Source organism: Nanorana parkeri, unplaced genomic scaffold (assembly GCF_000935625.1).
Source record: "Nanorana parkeri isolate BGI_ZX_2015 unplaced genomic scaffold, ASM93562v1 scaffold2041, whole genome shotgun sequence".
NCBI classification, from domain to species: Eukaryota; Metazoa; Chordata; class Amphibia; order Anura; family Dicroglossidae; genus Nanorana; species Nanorana parkeri.
In genome coordinates, this window is record NW_017308309.1 from 162,219 (window position 1) to 185,444 (window position 23,226).

A 23,226-nucleotide genomic window follows, 5' to 3' on the forward strand; every position below is an offset into this window, starting at 1 on the left:
TTTTTTTTTTTTCTTACCTCGCCGAGCGTCGCGTCACTGCTGCTCCGGTGGACGGGGTGATCTGGCAGTCTCTGGCCACCTACATTAGGACCCCACCTGGAGAGCCGCCCACCGGAACAGCAGTGACACAACGCTCGGCGAGGTAAGTAACAACAACCAAAAAAAACAGTGCAAGCTTCGGCGCTAGGCATCGGGGCATTTTGACAAGCACAAGTACTTGTCAAAATACCCTGTATCGGGCCCGATTCCAATGCTAGCATCGGTAACCGGACATCCCTATTAGTGTGTTTAGCTAAACGGCTGCTTTGTGAATTCTATCTCTGCTATCCTGCTTTTCACTTACCTAAAAAATTATAAATGAGCAGCACTATAATACAAGATGTGCCACTGATCATCTCTGGCCTGTGGTGCTGTAAGGGCTAGTAGTTCTACCAGGGACGTGCGGTTAGGGGAGGCAGAGCCTCACCTATTATTATGGAGGAAAAAGCTTTCAGCTTCAAGTCTGAAGCTGACAGCTTTTTCTCCATTCAGATCGGCTTCTAGCAGGTTAGACAGCAGGGAAATCCTGTAACCTGTCATGGACGGAGTGCTGCCTGTTAATTACAGGCAGTGCTGCATCCGTCTTTTGACAGGTAGTTCGGTTACACAGCAGCGGGCTTCCCCACTGCTTGTGTAACCTAACTATTGAGGCAAGAGCTGTCACAGCCTCTAATCTGTGTTAGAGGCGTGAGCTCTGTGGATGGCTTGGACCAATGGCAAATCGCCATTGGTCCAAGCTGTCCAATCAAAAAAAGAAAAACAAAACACTGAGGCCATCGATCTCAATGCCTCAGTAGTGACAAGCAAGTGAGGGACAGGGGGGCTCCTCCCTTCCTCCTCCCTCACACTAGCTTGGGGGTGGGGCTTGGGCAGATGGGGCGGGGCTTCATTGGGCTACGTGACGTGCTGAGGGTGAGGCTGGTGAGTGCCTCACCTGGAAAAAAATGGTACCGCACGTCACTGAGTTGTACTAAAGTAAAAACACAGCTACAAGGTGGTTCAATGCTTTGTTAACCTCCCTGGCGGTATGATTATTCAGGATTTTAGGTACCAAAAGCGGTACATTGTTTTTCAAGCAAATATGTTGTTTTACATTGTAGGCCTGTAGTTCTTAGTAAATCCTAGGAATAACTCACCTAAATCTGTCAAAGTGTCACTTTTCTCTACAGCTCCGAGTCTGGCTCGGGGTTACTGCTCCTAGCATTGAAAATTCACCCCGAGCCAGACTCGGGAATACCGCCAGGGAGGTTGAATAGTGACAACCTATGGGATGACCTGTAGAGCACCTAAATCTAATCCAGACCACAAGCTTTCATTGTTTTGTACTGTTGAAAATGTCACATGTAGCCAAGTCCTACCAATACATATGTTTCAGGTCACCAAGCATAAAGCAAGGGGGTTCTAAACCCTCCGTTTTTTTTCTGCCTATATCTACTGCTAGCAAGCTAGGTACAGGCAAGAAGTTTAAAAACAAAATCGCTGCGCGCTCCCACGCCGAGAATCAGGAACTGCTTGTGCGTCCGCAAAGGATCCGATTCTCGGCCGGGAGACGAGCAGAGACGCAAGGTAAGTCTATGGACGCGTACACCCGCATGCAGACACCGCTGGATCGGAGGGACAGAGCAGTCAGCGCTGGATCGGAGGGCCGCCGCACCACTGGAGGGACAGATGAAAACGTCAGGAAAGAAGAAGATCGGAATAAGAGACATCATTTAAGATAAGTGCTAACATTAAGGCCCCGTTCACATATAGCGAATTGTCGTGCGATTTCCGCCGCGATATCGCGCATTTTTGACGCGCGATATCGCGAGAAGTCGCCGGCCAATGTTATTCAATGGAGCTGTCTTAACTCCATGTCGCGCGTCGCTCGTCGCGGTCGCAAGTCGCTTCTACCGGACCCTTTTTTCGGCGGATTTTGCGCGATTTTGCTTTTTTTCTATGGAGCCCGACGGGGAAGGTCGCGCTACCGTCGCTGGATCGTCGCTGGAACGTCGCCCCGAAAGTCGCGCTATCCCGGCCGTGCGGATCCGCTGCAAAAGGTATGTCGCTATATGTGAACGGGGCCTAACATGGGGGGAGGGAAACATTTTTTTTACTTTAATGTCACTTTAGTAATGTTTTAGATAACCCATACTCATTTTTTGACCTGTTATTTTCCGAAGAAAAGGTTGGTTTGCATTAGTTCCATTTTTGAGGGCCAGTTAACCAGTTGACATCCGCGGCGTTAAACCCCCTTCCCATTTTTTTGACACCAAACATGTCAAGCCTTAAAATTGCGTGCGCGCGGGGAACCTCAAAAAATGATAATACCCAAATTTGGCCATAGGCGACGCTTTAAAAGCTGTTACCGCTCATCAATTTAGTTTTATCAGTGATTGATGGCCATAAAATGATTGCTCTCACTGCGACGTTCGCGGCGATATGTAACGTGTAGCGTAATTGTCATTTTTGCGCGCTGGGGCACCGGACGCGTATTTACGTTTAAAGGCGCGTAAACGTGGGGGTGGGGGAGTTAAACATTTTGGGGGGTTTTTTTCCCCTTTTTTTATATGTGACTTTTATTTTATTTTACTTTTTTATATGTTACTTTTATTTTTTTTAATTTATATTTATTTTTTTGCACTTATTGTTATTGCTATTATATAGGGGGATAACAATCCCCCTATATAATAGCAAAGGCACACTGACAGGTCCTCTTTATGGAGACATTAGGGGTCTCTAGGACCCCTAATGTCACCTGTGGACCCCAAAAGAAGCTGATGAAGCAGAGATCTGCTTCATCAGCTTCTTTTCTCTGGCTATAGCAGCCAGATGACTGACAGGTGAATGCGGAAGTGATGTAATACACATCACTTCTGCATTCACAGCCCGGAGGGAGATCAGCAAGGAGCTGATCTCCCGTCCTCTTCCCCCTGACGCCCTCCGAGCCGGTCCCGGGCCGCAGATGGGGCAGCGGATCCCGGGATTGCAGGTGAGGGGTCGGACACGAAAAAACGAGCACATATAGACGATCGGGCGGCTATGGAGCCGCCGATCGTCTATATGTGAAACACCCGGTAACGGGTGTTTGCTTTGGTCGGGTCTTTTCTGCCCGTGCGTGCCCGCTAGGGGGCGCGCGAGCAGGAAAAAAATGCCGTCTGGCGACGGCAACCTGCTGATGCGAGTCTGCCGTCCGTCTGTTTTTTCTTAACGGGTGGACGGCAAAAGGTTAACCTACTTTAATGGTAAAAGCCGTGCTGTGTGAATGAGACCGCAAAGTGTCAGATATAGTAGATACTGACCTTGGAGTAATGTGATACAATGTGTAAAAAGTGCAAAACAAAAAAGAAACGCATGTATATACACAGATTTCAGCTGCTGCTTAACTTGATTAGAGTAGTGGCGCGAGGTTTCACATTATTTACTTTTATATATCTATGGAGAATTCCAGCCTTAATATATCAGTCCTTGAACTCCTATATCCACCCAACTCCTTGAAGCTTTTCCATGGGATTCTCACTTTCCACTAATTCATATTTTTTTGTCTTACATTATGTAGAATGCATCAGGTGGATGGAGACTCTAATGGTGGTGGGGTGAGATTTAGAGAACAAAACTTTTTTTTTTTTACTTCGATTTTGCTCTGTAGTGTTGGGGAACATAAAACCAGCATGAGTTATGTTTTGGATTAGTTTAGTATCTGTACCTGCTGCAGTCTGAGGAAGCATCATTTCTTGAAGCTCATGTAGGATAGAAAACTTTCCTCGGAACACTTGTTTGAAAGGTAACCAAGTTTGTGCTTTCATTTTACCTTACCTCTCTTTGGTCTTTAACCATAATGACAGCTCTCCTATCCCATGAGCATGTCTGCAACCATTAGATTTGCATGACAGCTAAACTTGGACACTACCCTTTACTGCTACTGTGTATTTACTTGCACAAATATTCAAGAGCTGTATGCAGAAAAGGACAATTTGTGTTTGCTTGCCCTTTTCACTCTAGTGCTGAATTTTGAATCATTGATACAGATTCAGCAGATTAAGAGATTAGTTAAATTATGTTCCAGATGTTCTGCAATTTGCATGTCGCCACTCAATAACGATAAGGTTATTTGCTGCAAAATAAATTATAAACCACATAGATAAAGAACAACATTTATATTCCATTCATCTTCAGGCTGCCAGATTAATATAGATTTATTTATATGTATTTTCGAATGCCATTTTGTAATACTGCATTATGGTTACCAGATGGAGCCAAGGAGCATAGGAAATAAGTATTTCCTGTGCTTCTCAGTTCCATCTAGAGGCCATAATGTGATGTGAAAGATAACTTTCGAAAATACATTTGACTTATTCCATTCTAGAATAATGAAAAAGGTTTCAAAATGGGATCTTTGCCAATTAAAATGACAACTTGGTTGGCCCTGACAAAGCACCTAGATCACAGCAAAGTTTGTTAATAAAATGTATATCATGTTAGCTCAGCAGGAACCATACTGGTTGCCACTGGCAACATATACACTGAGTGGCCAGATTATTATGACCACCTGACGTTTGTAGACAAATTAGCTATAATTTTGCGCTGAAGTTGCTAGAGGGCAAGACCATTATAAATAGGGAAGCAGGTTATTTACCACGACAGTAGAAGTGATTTGTTTCTGAAGATACGGGTAAACAACGCAAATTAATAGCCTTTGAACGTGGGATGATTGTTGGCACGAGCCATGGAGCGAGTATCAGCAAAACCGCAGAATTCGTTAAATGTTCAAGAGGGGCTCATTGTTAAAGTGTTTGAAGACTGGACTGTCAGCCGAAAATCTGGGTCTGAACGTGCGAATTGTGGCCGTCAGCGACTAGTCAATGTTAGGGCAGAACGGAGAGTGGCAAGACTGGTACAAGACAACAGAAGGATAACAGTGCAGTGTCAGATTCCTCGCATCACCTTTCAACATCTTGTGGAGTCACCAGGCGCCCCAACGAAGTCATCTCGTGGCCCAATGGGGTGGTCATAATAATCTGGCCACTCAGTGTATATTACTGCCTGTGGACACATTTTTGAATTGAAGTCAACATGCATAAATTGAGATTTTCAGATTAAAGGAGAACTATGGGGTCAGTGTTTTTCCCCATAGTTCTCCTTAGGGTAACGGAGTTCTGTACGGGGATAAGAGGTTTACTGTCTGTATGCATTGATTTGCAGGCCATATAAAATTGTTACATTGATTAGCTTTTCTGTGTATTATACCTTTAAAGCTAAAGTGTGAACATTTTTACTCTGCTTGTATTTCGCCAGTAAATCAGTTGATGTTGCAGCTCATTCTCTAGAGATAGTATCAGAGCTTTCTCTTCAGCTAACCTGATCTGATTGTTACAAGGGAGAAACCATTAAGGATAAAAATCATCTTATTTTTGAGCAACTCTTATCAAATGACTGTACTTACAAGCAGTCAATAGCAATAATTCTAATGGAGATATTACCAGCAGCAGCTGCAGGTTCTGTGTACAATTAAATATTATGAGCACTGCCAAGCAGGGTCCCAAGGAAAGACATCTAGAGCTTTTAAGACGTGGCTCATCTAAGACTGCAAACCTTTATCATCAGGAGCTTCTACCTGATGCTATTTAAACCGGAGGGTGTTTGTGCTCCTTCATTGTGCATTCCAGCAGAACAGATGTAAATACCCTGTGGATGGCCCACAAGTCTAAATGGGTGAGTGATTTATGATGGCTTTTCAAGTGGAAGTACAATTAAAACACAGGAGGCTTTTTTTAATGTTCTTATTGGCTGAATGCATTTATTTCCAGTTGACTGCCTCCTGTTTGTTCCCTGGAACCTTAAAGTTGAACTCCAGGCAAACCACTAAATATGCAATTGAAATGCATATATAGGAGCTGTTTCTGCCCTTCCAGTTCTGCGTTTCAAAATGTTTGTGATTCACACACCTCTACCTGATATCACAGCCAGGAGGGTGACACTTTATTAGCGTTCAAGAGCACAGTGGTGTCACCTATTGATTAGACAATGAAGTTGCAGCAACAAACATATCTTTGTTATGCTCCTCCTGTCAGAAGGTTTCCTATCAGCATGCAGCAACTCATAGTGCTGCCTCTTTCTTTCTGCTGATCCGCTAGATTGAGAACTGAGCGATCACAAACTGCTAATCGCTCAGCTCATGGTCTTCTCCCTGCAGAGAGCTGTGGCTGTCAGTCACCACTCTCCTCTCTCTGTTCCACCAGCGCTCAGTGGAAAGGGGAGGGGGCTGGCACACCTGGCTTTGGATCTAGAGAGACACAGCCAACTGTCAATCAGGCAGCAACCCAGATCGCAAGCAATTGAGCTAAAAGTTTGAAAATGACTTGCTAAACTATTGCTAGACTTGCTAAGCTTCACAATTTTGTTGCACAATTACAGCAAGTCTCCAGATCAACGTGCTTTACACTTGCAGAGCTCTTGCTAAGACCTGCAGGACTCTTGCTGTAGACTTGCCTAGCAAATTTCCTACAAATGTAAAAAGTGTCAACTAGAATTTGTGCTGCAAGTGTTCTCAAAGTCTTCAACTTGCCAGGAATGTGTGCAGCAAGTCAACAAGAATTGCAATTTAACCCTGACACAAGTTTGTGGCAAGTTATCCTTGCTATCTGAGAAGGTGTTGGGATCTTTCCAGGCTGCAGTGCGGCTCTGTGCTGTCAGCAAATATAACAAAAAGTAAAGAAAAATCTACATAACAGAACAGACAACAAAAAACAAAACAAATCTGACAGGGTTTTAATTCTTCCCTACTTTATCCAAAAGTAAAGAAATAGTTTTGGCTTTTATATACCGTTTAACTCCCTGATGAACCACTCAGTTATTTGTTCATTATATTTCTTTTTAGATTTTATTATTTTTCTTGTTCACGTCCGTAAATGTATTTTTGCATTTCTCTCAATTGCATAACCTTTATCAAATGATTTTGTTAATAAATATATTTAGTAGACCAGCATAACCATTTCTTTTAACATCAACAATTCAGTCTTTTATTCCCACACCCATTTTTTTTATTTTTTTTATTCTGATATTTTTAGCATTTAGTGAACTGCCCTCTTTCTTAAAGTACAACTAGTATGGCAGACTAAACAGGTACCAAATCCAGTTACTATGGAATGCACGAGCCTGATAAGGTAAACAAAAAAACTTCCTTACCCTCCCTGACTGAGCCAAATCCTCCTACATTTGGGTCCACCACGCTCCTCCTACCAAAACCTGCAGCTCACAGTGGGACATTTCAGTAACAGAGGCAGTGCTGTCAATCCAGGGAGCAGTGCGCAGGACCAGGTGCTGATTGACAAGCCACAGGCTTGTGAATCAGTAGTGACCATGATAACTATGCCCCCTCATCTCATCCCACTGTAGTACAAGCAATCACTGTCTACCTGGGAGTGACAATACTGCTCTGAATTCAGGAGCGGTGCAGCATTGTTGGCACACCATCACAGGAAGCTGCATTAGGTGGTCTTCACTGGCAGGATCAATAGGTTTTTGTGGAACATTGCAGAAAAAAAACAGTACAGATGCACACATTGTTTTTGAGTGAGATGACTCTACTTTAACCTTCCTTGCGGTCTGATTTATTTATTGTTTTCCTTTTTTGTTCTATCTTTTTTTAGTTTTTTTTAACTTTTAAAACTCCCGCTGGTTCCGCCCCCCTGCGACGCGGACGCTCGCAAGAGATGGATGTCGGCAGCGGGCGGAGGACACAGCGGGGATTGAGGACAAGGTAAGAGACGCTACGCTGTAATCCCGAGTGTGGCTCGGGGTAACCGCTTATGGATCTGAAAATTAACCCTGAGCCACACTCGGGAATACCGCCAAGGAGGTTAAATAAGCATGCGAGTTTATCTTGTATTTTTAAAGCACAGAAAGGGTAGAGAAGACACCAAGGATTTATGTCAAACCGGATCCTCTTTATTGCCACGTGTAAGAATCAGATATCAGAGATAAGATTCCTTGCCTCACTCTGACATTTTACATGGGCTCCTGTGTGGTATCGTGTTTATGAGAAGCACTAAATCATCTTAACTGCAGGGGGGAGGCAGCACAGCGGATCAGAATGCTGAATCACGGACTGATGTTGCATGTCGGTAATGCCATCTCCGGGCTAGACTTTGTGCTGACTGCAGTTGCATGCAAGCCACGTTCGCAATCAATTCCTGTAAAGGGATGCCCTGTGGGCACCTGAATCTTCGAAATAGAGCTGAAAAAATCCCTAGCTCATTGCACTGTGCAGAACTGCAAAAAACAAACTGGAAATTCACGTGTGGGCGTAGTGTGATGATACTGTCAATATCAGGACTTCAACACAGTCATCCATCTGACTCTCATGTCACATTGCATTTATATGTGTCTAACGTGTTATGTAGAGTTGTATACTTTGAGAGAAAAATCTTTAATTGGTAATTACCTGTTTGGGTCAAGCAGCTCTGTTATCATAAGAGTGGACATTTTGTTACCTTACAATGCCATTTCACATATAAAATAGATTTCACTATTCCGCCAGAACTTGTGTGTGCGGTATGTAAATAATGGCTGTATGTTTAATGGAATCAATGCAAAGATGGCGAGCAAGCTGTAAAAAACAACTATTAGAAATAATGATTACCTTATGTATCACCTGCCACTCCTACTGGATTGTAAGCTCTTCTGAGCAGTGACTTCCCTCCTGTATTGAAATTGTGTTGTATCTGTACTGTCTCCCTCCAAGGCGCTATATAAATCCTGTATAATAATTAATAATAGAACTCCAATTCAAAAAAAGTTGGTCTGCTGTGTAAAATCTACATAAAACCAGAATGCAATGATTTGCACATCTCATAAACTCATATTGTAGCGCTGCACACTCAAAATTTTTCATCATCTTCACAAAACATAGCGCAGCAGCTCTCACATCGCACCCCGTCCAGAAGCGCAGATTTTACATTGTTTCTCATATTGTATTCACAATAGAAAAAAGAAAACATCAAATGTTTAAACTGAGATAATGTATCACTTTAAGAAAAAAAATAAGGTGATTTTGAAATTGATGGCAGCAACATGTCTCAAAAAAGTTGGGACAGGGCAACAAAAAGCTGGCAAAGTAAGTGGTACTAAAAATGAAGAGTTGGAAGAACATTTTGTAACTAATTAGGTTAATTGGCAACAGGTCAGTAACATGACTGGGTATATAAAGAGCATCTTAGAGAGTGAGAGTGTCTCAGAAGTAAAGATGGGCAGAGGTTCACCAACCTGTAAAAAGCTGCATCTAAAAATTGTCGATCAATTTCAGAATAATGTTCCTCAATGTAAAATTGCAAAGACTTTAAACATATCATCTTCTACAGTACATGATATCATCAAAAGATTCAGAGAATCTGGAGAAATCTTTGTGCGCAAGGGACAAGGCCGATACAAATCACTGTCTGTGGACACAGGTCGCCATGCCATCCAAAAATGCAAGTGGAAGTTCGATGCAAAGAAGAAGCCATATCTGAACATGACCCAGAAATGCCGCCTTCTTCTCTGGGCCAAAGCTCATTTAAACTAGTTGGTTGCAAAGTGGAAAACTGTTCTGTAGTCAGACTAATCGAAATTTGACATTCTTTTTGGCAAACATGGGCGCTGACTACTCCAAACTAAGGAGGAGAGGGAACGTCTGGCTTGTTATCAGCATTCAGTTCAAAAGCCTGCATCTCTGATGGTATGGGGGTGCATTAGTGTGTATGGAATGGGCAGCTTGCACATCTGGAAAGGCACCATCAATGCTGAAAGATTTATCCAGGTTTTAGAGCAGCATATGCTCCCATCCAGACAACGTCTTTTTCAGGGAAGGCCTATTATATCTCAGCAGGACAATGCTAAACCGCATACCGCATCTATGACAACAGCATGGCTACATTGTAGATGAGTCCGGGTGCTTAACTGGCCTGCCTGCAGTCCACACCTTTCACCAAATGAAAATATTTAGAGCATCTTGAAACAAAAAATATGACAAAGAAGACTCAGGTGGGTGAGCAGTTAGAATCCTATATCAGGCAAGCAGTGGCGACTCTAGGAACAATACATGGGGGGCACATAAGATACCACAGTCAAAACGGGGGGCACTAATAATTTTCACCACTAAATCATACCACTGAAAAAAACTCACGAAGTATATATAAATAAGATTACAAAATACGAGAGTAATGCGGTGATACCTTTTTATTGTACTAACCTAATACTTAGAAGACAAGCTTTCCAGAGTTTTTCTTTCTTCCTCAGGTATTGCTTCAGACTTGAGAAAGAGAGGAAAACCCTCAAAAGCTTTTCTTTATAGTTCAAAGCAATTTCAGCAAACACCAGGGCTGTGTAAATAATCACCTATGTTACACAGCAATAGAGGACTACAAACCGCAGCAATACATTATACAGAAAAGCAGAATACCACCAGCTATAGAGGACTACAAATCCCAGCAATACATTATACAGAAAAGCAGAATACCAGCAGCTATAGAAGCCTACAATTCTCAGCAACACATTATGCAGTCCTGCGGAATAATACCATAAGCTATAGAGGACTAGAAATCCCAGCAAAACATAGAGCAATGCAGAATAATAGTATATACATTTGCCACATACTCTGTGCTGCGGCTCTACTCTGGGGTTCTGGCCTAATGTATTGGGGTATTGGGCAGAGCTTGTCGGGAGGGTCTTAGTAAAGGTAGATGTGCGGGTGGCAGAAGCGCTGTAAGCAGGCATTGCGTGGCTCCCCAGAAGGCTGCCGCAAGGTCCCCAGCAAGTGCCGGACCTAAGACACCTAAGTCAATTTGAAAAATGTAAGTGCTGGTATTGGTTTTTAGTATTGGGACAGAGGTCAGTTATAACGCAGAGTGCATTGGTCAATAATGTATCGCAGGGTGTGGAGGTCAGTAATGTAACACAAAGTGCGGAGGTCACTAATGTAACACAGAGTGTGGAGGTCAGTAATGTTCAAAAAACATACAGACCCATTGCACTTCTGACCGGATAGAAAACCCTAATTGTAGGGTGGGTGCTGAAATTACCGCAGATGCCTCCGCAAAATAAATCCGAAAAATTCAAAAAGGTCACAAGCACTCCAGCATGTAGAAAAGTCAATATTTAAAGTGACATTAAACCCTCAGATTTTTTTACATAAAACAATACTGTAATGTGCGCACATCTGAGGGTTTAATGTCACTTTAATTACTTCACAGGTGTCACATCATCAGAACGACGTTTTGGAACAGCAAAGTCCCTTCCTCAGGCAAAACAGATAAATATACTTGTGAAGTCAATAAACAATGACTTTTCTACATGCTGGAGTGCTTGTGACCTTTTTTGAGGTCAGCAATGTACCTCAAAGTGCAAAGGTCAGTAATGTACCGCAGAGTGCGGAAGTCAGTAATGTACCGCAGAGTGCGGAAGTCAGTAATGTACCGCAGAGTGCAGAAGTCAGTAATGTACCGCAGAGTGCAGAAGTCAGTAATGTACCGCAGAGTGCAGAAGTCAGTAATGTACCGCAGAGTGCGGAAGTCAGTAATGTACCGCAGAGTGCGGAAGTCAGTAATGTACCGCAGAGTGCGGAAGTCAGTAATGTACCGCAGAGTGCGGAAGTCAGTAATGTACCGCAGAGTGCGGAAGTCAGTAATGTAACACAAAGTGCGGATGAAAGCAATGTAATGCAGATTGCGGATGACAGCAGTGTAACGCAGAGTGCGGATGACAGCAGTGTAACACAGATTGCGGCAGTGTACCACAGAGTGTGGATGACAGCAGTGTAACGCAGAGTGCAGATTTCAGCAGTGTAACACAAAGTGCGGAGGACAGCAATGTAACGCAGACTGCGGATGACAGCAATGTAACACAGAGTGCGGATGACAGCAATGTACCACAGAGTGTGGATGACAGCAGTGTAACGCAGAGTGCAGATTTCAGCAGTGTAACACAAAGTGCGGAGGACAGCAATGTAACGCAGAGTGCGGATGACAGCAATGTAACGCAGAGTGCGGATGACAGCAATGTAACGCAGGGTGTGGAACAGCGATGTTTCTCCCATGTGAAGCCCCAAGCAGCCTTGATGCGTCTTCTCTGTCCCTACTCTGCTTAAAATACATGAGCAGCCAATGGCAGTGCTGCACTCTCCCTCTTAGCCAATAGCAGCTGAGGTGGGCGGAGGAAGATACAAGTGGTTGCCGACTGCCAAGGAGCTCGTACAGCAGGGGTCTCAAACTCAATTTAGTCGGGGGCCACTGGACATATTTTTTAGTCCCCTGGGGACCGCTACTATATACGGTACCAGTGTTAATGTACGTACATGTTACAAGCGGCAACTGTCACCCATTCAAATTAATGATTGGGTGACAGCCGCGGCATGTAAATGCCTGTGCACCGCATGTAATCATATGTGAAAGGATTACATGCAGTTAGGAATCTGTCACTATCCCTGGTTACACAATTGTGTATCCAGGGAGAGTGATTGTTTTTGTAACTGCATGTAATCATATCACATACAATTACATGCGGTATGCAGTGGCTGTCACCCGATCATTAACTTGAATGGGTAACAGTTGCTGCATGTAAACGCCAGATTAGGGATTCCGCTGCAGGAAAACGCAAGTTTGTGACACAGGAATCCATAATCGCACCTGAAATATAGGTGCCTATACACACAGACAAATGCAAGCCCCCCCCACACTAATACACCCCCCTGCACAAATAAAATAATACACTCCCCCCCACACAATGGTCTGCATCCGTCGGAGCTGCAGACCGTGTAGCTGCTCCCGCAAGTCGGGCACGCGGTCCGTGACCGTGTGCCCGACTTGTCAGCTGGCCACTTAGTACCAGCTCGCGGGCCGGTACTTTGAGAGAAATAGAGATCACCGCTCTAGCGGCTGCGGACGTTTTAAAGGGGAATCAGCGGGGGGCACACGGGGGGCAAGGAATAACCTAGGGGGGGGGGCAGGTGCCCCCCCTTATCCCCCTGTAGAGACGCCTATGCAGGCAAGAATGGGACAACATTCCTCTCCCCAAACTCCAGCAACTGGTTTCCTCAGTTCCCAGACATTTACAGAGTGTTATTAAAAGACTGCCATAAAACATGGCCCTGTCCCAACTTTTTGAGACATGTTGCTGCCATCAATTTCAAAATGACCAGTTTAAACATTTGATATGTTTTCTATTTTCTATTGGGAATACAATATTGGTTTATGACATTTGCAGATCATTGCATTCTGTTTTTATGTAGATTTTACAAAGCGTCACAACATTTTTGAATTGGGGTTGTAAGTGAAACCCATGCACTATATGACCAAAAATTGTGTGTACACCTTACCATCTACCTATATGAGCATGTTGGACACCACATTTCAAAACCATAAGCCCCCTTTCTCACATATCGTAGCCCCCTCCTCTTGTGAGTGTCTAATTACTGTCTGTGCTGGCCTAGCTCCTCCACCACTTCCATTAACCTGCCTACATAGCCTTGTATGTAGATGCTGGGGAAGGAGTACAGGGTAATACCATAGAGTGTCACTTGAGTGACAGCTCTGAGTCAGCTGGGGCTGCTGACACCACATCCAAGATGGTGGTGCCCAGTAGCAATCTTAGGGATTTTTGATGTCTACACAAGGGAGGCTTTTATAAGTAAACAACATGCATACAAATAGTTAAATGCACTTATTCTTATGGGAAGGTTTTTTGTGGAATAATTGGTCTGGTGAGAGGACTTCTATAACAGTCTCCACTCTTCTGGGAAACATTTACACAAGATTTTGGAGTGTGTTGGTGGGCATGTGAGCCCACTCAGCCAAAGGAGCTTTTCTGAGCTCAGGTACTGATGCAGGAAGAGAGTTTGTTCCTGTTTAGTGGGATTGAGGTCAGGGCTCGGTACAGAAGACTCGCGTTCCTTCACACTAAATTCATAAGTTCATGACTTTATGAACTGACCTTTGTGCACAGGAGCACAGTCATGCTCAAACAGAAAAGGGTCTTCTCCAAACTGTGACACAAGGCTGGAAATGTATAATTATCTGTGTCGTTGTACTGTAGCTTTAACAGTACAATTCACTGGAAACTGAACCCAGTAATTTAGAGGGGTGCCCACATACCTTTGGCCATATAGTGTATTGCCACAATTTCAGAGCAAAATGATATGACTTGACCCATTGCATGCAGTAACAAATCTCAGCATTCCACTCAGAGTGGTCTTAAAAGTAGGACTATGACCAGGCTATGGACACTCAACTATTTATAATGGTAGAAATGCTTAAAGTGACACTAAACTCAGGAATTAAATCTGACTACAATCTAAACAAATGAGTAAACTAAACATGAGATTGTAGTCCATTATGGGAATGAGCTTAGAGCGGTGACAACTTTACAACACACACAGGGACCATGGGGAACAAAAGTAGCCACCATCCAGAAGGAAGGACAGTGTCAGCATGAATTCACAGAAGATTTGAACATCTACAGCTGAGTGATACACAAATAACATTTTTGTTAATAGTTAAAGTACTTGAATGTATTTTACAAATTTAACTCCTGAGTTTAGTGTCACTTAATAAAAAAAACCTCACTTACCTATGCGTTTGATGAAGTAATTCAAGCTCAATGTTCTAAGAAGAAATACTTCCTCCTTTAATTTTTGTAAATAGATTGTTTTGTTGCCCCAGCAGTGAGTTGGTAGTCGGACAGCTTTCTAATCTGTAATGTAAAGACAGATCCAGAGGACAGAAGAAGAAGAAGGTGAAGCTGAATATAGTGTCTGGACATGAATGACATCACTGGATCTCTTAATTCTCTGGATCTCTAATTTTGAGGATGAATTGCTCTGCTGTGTCTGCAGCTAGAGACGTCAGTGAGGGATTGTTTTAAAGCTTATTTATGGCTTGTTAAGGATATGTAAATACACTATATTGCCAAAAGTATTGGGACGCCTACCTTTACACGCAGATAAACTTTAATGGCATCCCAGTCTTAGTCCGTAGGGTTCAATGTTGAGTTGGCCCACCCTTTGCAGCTATAACAGCTTCAACTCTTCTAGGAAGGTGTCCGCAAGGTTTAGGAGTGTGTCTAGGGGAATGTTTGGCCATTCTTCCAGAAGAGCATTTGTGAGGTCAGGTACTGATGTTGGACGAGAAGGCCGGGCTCGCAGTCTCTGCTCTAATTCATCCCAAAGGTGTTCTATCGGGTTGAGGTCAGGACCCCGTGTAGGCCAGTCAAGTTCCTCTACCCCAAACTCGCTCATCCATGTCTTTATGGACTTTGCTTTGTGCACTGGTGTGCAGTCATGTTGGAACAGGAAGGGGCCATGCCCAAACTGTTCCCACAAAGTTGGGAACATGAAATTGTCCAAAATGTCTTGGTTTGCTGATGCCTTAAGAGTTCCCTTCAATGGAACTAAAGGGCCATGCCCAACCCCTGAAACACAACCCCACACCATAATCCCCCCTCCACCAAACTTTACACTTGGCACAATGCAGTCAGGCAAGTTCTGTTCTCCTGGCAACCGCCAAACCCAGACACGTCCATTGGATTAACAGACAGAGAAGTGTGGTTCGTCACTCCAGAAAACACATCTCCACTTTTCTAGAGTCCAGTGGCGGCGTGCTTTACACCACTCCATCCGATGCTTTGCATTGCACTTGGTGATGTAAGACTTGGATGCAGCTCCTCGGCCATGGAGACCCATTCCATGAAGCTCTCTATGCATTGTTGTTGTGCCAATCTGAAAGCCACACGAAGTTTGGAGGTCTGTAGCTATTGACTCTGCAGACAGTCGACCACTTCTGCGCACTGTGCGCTTCAGCATGCACTGACCCCGCTCTGTCATTTTACGTGGCCTACCACTCCGTGGCTGAGTTGCTGTTGTTCCCAGTTGTTTCCACTTTGTTACAATACCACTAACAGTTGACCGTGGAATATTTAGTAGGAAGGAGATTTCACGGATGGACTTATTGCACAGGTGGCAACCTATCACAGTACCACGCTTGAATTCACTGAGCTCCTGAGAGTGACTCATTCTTTCACAAATTATTGTAGAAGCGTCTGTATGTCAAGGTGCATGATTTTATACACCTGTGGTGATGGAGGTTATTGGAACTCCTGAATCCAATAAGTTTGAGGGGTGTCCCAATACGTTTGGCAATATAGTGTAGTTTTATGTCAATAGCTGGGCCACAGATCTGTATATCTAGCCAAATAGATATATTGAGGGAACCATGAATGCCAACATGTACTGTGACATACTGAAGCAGAGCATGATCCCCTCCCTTCGCAGACTGGGCCGCAGGGCAGTATTCCAACATGATTACGACCCCAAACACACCTCCAAGACTACCACTGCCTTGCTATGGACATTCTGCTCATCACTGGAACCCTGGAATACAGTAAAACCCAGCAGGGGTTCTAATCTGGGCTGGATATACACGAAGGGGAATATTCAAAAGCAGTGAATCTGACTTACCAAACAGGAACTGCAGGTGAATCTTCCCATGCATCTTAATTGACAGTGATTGATTCACTACTATTGAATATTTTTTGAAAGTCACAGTCAGTGCTTTACAAATATGCCTATTAATATTTGCACAGCTGATAGAGCCTCCTATAGCATTGCAGCTGGGGCTAAGTTGAGCAGTGTCCCTAGGTTTAGATGAGAGACTGGCATTGATTGGACCATGCTGCATCCATGGATTATGTATTATGTAAAAATGAAATATGGGATACACTTCAGTAATGTTGCGTTGGAACATATCTTTATTTTCAGGCCTTGTTATCTGAAACAAGCTTCATGTGATTACTCACCCAAACTGAATGTTGTGGTTTTCCTGAATCCCTTTTTTCACGTGGACCACTCATTGTAAGAAGATCATTTCTGTAAGTGAATAGCCGAATTGGCCTGTGTTACGGGCAGCCTATGTGGTGAAGGGAGAAAGTGATGCCCATTTACCGGCAGAGAGTATGGTCACTTTGCCTCTGATAACATGTGCGCAACAGCAATCCATTTCCCAACATGCACCTCGGACTTTCTTTACAGTCTCTTTGCAACGGTTTTGCCAACCCATTTCATTCACATAAGAACAGGTGTTTAAATGCTTTACAGTTAATGTTCCTCATTAAATGTTCATGTGGCAGTAACTTCAGTCTCCAATTCCACTTAGACTCAGGCTCCAGAATTAGTGGGAGATTTCAGTATTCATTTTCTGGACAAGTCCAGTTTTAAAACAATTACTTCTCCCCTAGTATATTATAATGCACTTCCAAAGAGAATAGTCATGATAAACAAAGCAAATATGTTCCAGTCCTGGATAAGTGGCTGATGTTTGGATGGAGGAAGGAGAACCAAGTGCCATTTCCCACCCATGTATTATTCATCAACACATCAGGCTGTTCTATTAATAATGGATGAGTCCAAAGCTCTGACTGCTGCTTTCTCTTTTATGCACGACATGAGGAGATGATGCCAGTTGCAACACTCACCAGGCTCGACATGACCAGAGTCCTTGCATCTCGAGCTGCAGCTACATTCTTTAATCTGCTGGATCATGTCACACTCAGCAATCTGTATGGAGCCAACTGCTGTTATTAACATTTATACTGAGTAGTCGTGCTGTACGCAGACATCTTTAAATACCTACACAGACATATTTAATAAATAAAAAACTTGGGGGGAGGGCTTTGCACCCCATAAACCTAAAAATGAGTTGATGATACTTTTTTAGCCATGCCTTTGTGGGAATAATAGAAAAAACTGCATGAATCTATGGAGCATAACCTCTGAGCTGCTGTAAATGTGAGGTCCCATTGACATTAATGGTAAGGCCTCGAAACACGCGATGCAGCCATTTTTAAGCGCATTTGTTGCACGTTTTCTGCAAAAGAAGCAGCTCTCATCCTCCCGTTTAACACTCCTAAGCTATATATGCCAGAAAAAAAAACACATTAAAAATGCTTAAAACGTGTATAATAATCTCAACCATGCTAAAAACGCTGACGCCAGGGTGTGAACAGAGCCTAAAGAGCAGGCAAAGCTACAAACGGTAGCAAGCTTTACATTAACAGACTTTGGCCAGAAAGAGGACATGATGGTAATGTGTGTAATCTGGTTCTGGTCTAATCCGCTGATTACATTCTCAGATATCCATTCAGGTATAATGGTGCTCTATGAGCAATGTGGTATATCAATGAATAGAACAAGGCCATCTACATGGAGCCTTACATTTACACGTGATTAGACTAATCATCACTAAGACATCACTTGGTAATACAGAGTTTTCCATGGGAGAGATAGCTTGGATGGCTGATTTTCCAATCTTTGTGATCTTAGAAGATCATTTCCGATCCCCCAGAAAATATGAGTGATCCTCTAATTGCATTTACTCCATCAGTACCATAGTCATCTATTTTCATTTCAATATATATGAATATATCCATTATTGGAGGTGGTATGCTGCCTTTTGAGATGAAGCATTGGAGCACTGATGCCCTAGTGTACTTGTAATGAAAGTAGTGTCCTACTAAAGAAAGAGCCCATTGACTCAAGAACCTCAGTCATAAAAACCTTTTTTTTGTCATGAATGGAAGAGGGAAGGGTAATTTGTTTGCTGGCTGGCCCCATTGATGAGATTTCCCTTTAATTTCTGTTACAGAGAAACAACTGGATGTGAGAGAAAATTTCTCCAAAATGACTTAACACCAGAACCTACTGGAAGATTTCCCCTCATCTCCTTTTCTAGTAAAACGTAGTTTCCTCTTACTTTCTGCTCTAATGACAGGGGTCACCGACTAATAAAGGTGAATCTCCACAGAGGGGTACAGACAGTAATAAAACCTGACTAAGGTTCTAACCTTTCCCATCCAAAAGCTAAAACAGTTTTGGCTAGAGATACAGATTAAATTAGGGATGTTCAGATACCAGTTGAGATACCAGTGCCGATACTTGGCATTTTCACAAGAACTACCAGGGTTGCAGCGGTTGCAGCTGGGACCGGGCTCTGGCACTCCACCACTGTCCTGAAATCATTAGTCTGCATTGTTTTAGAAAAACTGTCACATGACAATAAACAAAAATGTATCAGTACTTGTGTCTGTGAGTACTTGGACAAGTATCAGTACTTGTACTTGAAAAAATGGTATTGGTGCATCCCTTATATATATTTATTTTGAAAAAGTCATACATTAAAACTAGGGATGTCCCGATACCAATGCTAGTACCAGTATCGGGGCCGATACAGGGCATTTTCAGGAGTACTTGTACTCCTGAAAATGCCTCGATGCCTAGATCAGATACCGGCCCATTGACCCCCATAGCCCCTCCCCTGGAATACCTCTCCACCAAACGCAGGCTCCCTCTCCGCTCTGACCTCTCCGGAAGTGTGACAGTATGGCGGGGGTAAGTGTTGTGTGGACAGTCTCTTCTCCCTGCTGGTGCTGGCTGCAGAGCTCTGTGTCCCTTTCACAGACCGCTGTAGCCAGCACGAGAAGAGTAAAGAGACTGCAGCTGTGAAATCCCCCGCTGCCCCCCTCCCCCCTGTATCTTAGCTGCTGCTGCTCCTCTGTGTCCCGTCCTTTTCAACTTTATGAATCGGTTTCCTTTTGGTGATATATGTCAGTGTGAGATGCCCGTGCTCCTTGCTGCACAGCAGTTTTCACTCTCATTGTAAGAAGAGAATGTCTGTTCAGTGTGCTCACAGGGGGGGAGAGAAGCTGTAAATCTTGCCTTCACACAGAACGGACATTCTCTTCTTTCATTGAGAGGGAAAACTTCTGTGTGGGTCTGGTGAGAGCATTATTAAACACATAAGGAGCATGGACATCCTACACTGAGATATACCACCAAAAGCAAACAGTTTCATCAAGTGGAAAAGGAATGGACACTTGTAACAATAGACAGCCTGCTATTGGATATTTTAAATTGCAATAGCCAATACCAGGCTGGCTATTGTACCCCCCCCCCATTGCCTGCTGTCAATCAGCAGAGAGGACCTGATTGAGAACTTTGTCTTCAGTTCCCTCCTTTGCTGATTGAGGTGATAATGTCACCTTAAAGAGAACCTGTCACCTCCAATGCACACAGCGCTGGTGAGAAACTGCCCTAAAATCATTAGTCTGTATTGTTTTAGAAAAAATGTCACATGTCCCTTTAAGAAAAAGTATCGGTAATTGGTATCGGCAAGTACATGAGGGACAGTACTTGTACTTGGTCTTTAAAAAGTGGTATCGGGACATCCCTAATTAAAACAGATGCACAAATCCCAGGAGCTCCGTGTGCTCCTTACAAATGACAGCTGCCTCCTAACTTTTGAATTATTCTCATCTAGTCCTGGAGCTGGAAAAGTATCTGTATTTGTACCGAGTACAGTACTTGGTATCTGAACATCCCTAGTTTAAATAAATGAAAGTTCTCATTCTTGTTGGAGATTATAGAGAGCTCTGCTATGGGATTGTGGTCCTGTAATTGCATAAAACAATAATGATCCTCCTGAATGATCTATATACTGTGACTGCTGGTTAAATCAGTCTGTATCCACTTTCTCCCTCTACTTCTGGCCATAATCGTTATATACAAGCTTTCTTGCAAGGCCAGATCACTTATAGCAAACATTGTCTACAAAACAAATAAAACTAACCATACTCTTAGAATTTTGGACAATTTTTAGGTATTGGCCAAACCTCTAACAGTGGGTGGCTCTGCCGGCTTGACAAAAGATGACTACTTAAATGTATTTTGTGGAAGGGGCCAGACCAAAAATTGTCGGGTGAACAATGACTGCAGCCAATGAGATTAAGCCAATGTTTAGGTATTCTGACAGAGCCGGCTGTCAGAATATAATAGGCCGTGGGGAAGGGGGGAGATTTCTAGTCCATGCTGATGGAGGGATCTGTTAGATCTTTTTCATTCAGCCTGTAGTCCACACAAAAGAATTCTATTAGTGTATGGCCTGCTTAAGCGCTACACTAGGTACATTTCCATTGTTCTAGAGCAGGGGTAGCCATACTTCGGCCTTCCAGCTGTGGTGAAACTACAAACTCCATTATGCATCTTCCTCTGGAGGTTATGCCTGTGTCTGTCAGAGTCTTTGATCTCCTTATGGGACTTAGTAGTTCCACAACAGGGCCAGAGTTTGGCTACCCCTGTTCTAGAGTTTCCAAAGGATGTATTTCCCAATATAACCCTAAAGTATGTTATATGTAATATCAGAAATATGATTGCTGTGTCATTTCGCTGTACATTCTGAAAGCTGGAGGGGGATGTTGATCACAAGACCTTTTTCTATTCCTGTTTTCTCCACCTGCTGCAGATTTAGGGACCGAGCAATACAATATAGCTTTATTACATATTGATTTCACCAAAATGCTGAAGGTGGCAGTTTCTTGTTGTAGTGTGTCTGTGCTTTAGGTTTCATACATGAATCCCTCATGAGGGAAGTATTGGGATTGCCATTGCTGGCCTACTTCTAAAAAATGATTGTTCCCTGGTTCCGTCTGGCTTCAATACTTTAAGTCACATAACAGAAACAAGCATGCTGTAATAAGTGTCAGAATACCTGATCTCAATACGCTGAGTGGCCCGTTAATAATGACCACATGACGTTTGTAGGCAAATTAGCTATAATTAGCTATGATTTTGCGCTGAAGTTGCTAGAGGGCCAGACTATTATAAACAGGGAAGCAGGTTGTTTACCACGACAGTAGAAGTGATTTGTTTCTGAAGATACGGGTAAACAACGCAATTTAACAGCCTTTGAACGTGGGATGATTGTTGGCGCTCTGAGCCATGGAGCGAGTATCAGCAAAACAGCAGAATTTGTTAAATGTTCAAGAGCAGCTGTTGTTAAAGTGTTTAAAGACTGGACTGTGAGCCGAAAATCTGGGTCTGAACGTGCGAATTGTGGCCGTCAGCGACTAGTCAATGTTAGGGCAGAACGGAGAGTGGCAAGACTGGTACAAGACAACAGAAGGGCAACAGTGCAGTGTCAGATTCCTCGCATCACCTTTCAACATCTCGTGGAGTCACGAGGCGGTCCAACTACGTCATCTCGTGGCCCAACCGAGTACTGATGGGGTGGTCATAATAATCTGGCCACTCAGTGTATATGTGGCAAGTCATTGACATGGAAATATTAGAGCTCCACAAAGCAATAAATTAAATCAGTGATCAGCTAATACTGTCTTCTGAAATGCCCCAACTGTGCTAAAACTAATTAAGTTTACCCTAATGTGAGCTAAAATATGTCCTTGAAGCCAGATTCAGCTGGGTTTTCACAATGCTTTTGATTGGGACTAAATACTTTTGTCACATCATTTTGTGCCATACCACTCTTCTTCCTGAGAACTACAGAGGTAGGACTTGAAACCATGGAACAGTCACGTAACTGCTCTTTTACAGGCACAGATCCAGACATTAAGGTTACAAGCAATCTAGGAATTGAGGAATGTTACATTTTTGCTTTTTAATGTGTATTAAGAGGCCTGGTTACTTGAATTTTTGTATGTTGATATGCCTTTACATTGTTTTTCTATACGTGCTGTCTATGTTTTTGCCAGAATACCAGAATGGCAGCCTCCATATTTTTCTTAGTACAGGTTTTCTTAAAGTATATCTTTGGCTAAGGTATGAACATTCAAGGATTACATATGCTTTACAAGCAGCAAATGAGCTGAAAACAAGATTTTATTGACCTCTATAGCAGCAATCATTAAAATTCACAACAGAAGCAATGAGGTTCTTGACTAAACCAGCTTAGGTCATGCTGGTCCCCACGACCAGTAAACACAGGGCAGGATCTCTGGGAGCTAGGAGCAGGATAAACTGAGCTTCTGAAATACAGGGACTTCAGTACTTTGTGTCAACTTTGAGAAGAAATTGTTCCACGCTGTCTGCAGCTAAAGAGGTCAATGTGGGTTTATTTTAAAGGTTATTTACTGCTTGTAAAGAATATGTGATTCTTGCATGTCTTATGGACTGGCTACAGGTTTGCTTTAAAGTCTGCAATTCTATTGTGCATGCTTGTTCCATGTCAATTATTTTTTACGAAGCCTAAGTCTAACGTACCTAATTCTGATCATTCAGTGTTTAGTAGATGCTTGTTAAACAGTTGGGAAAGTCTGATCATCAGCTACAGGATGTATGGTGGAGATTAGTGTTTCTACAGGAAGTTTTACCAGTAACTAAATCAAAGGGCTCATATA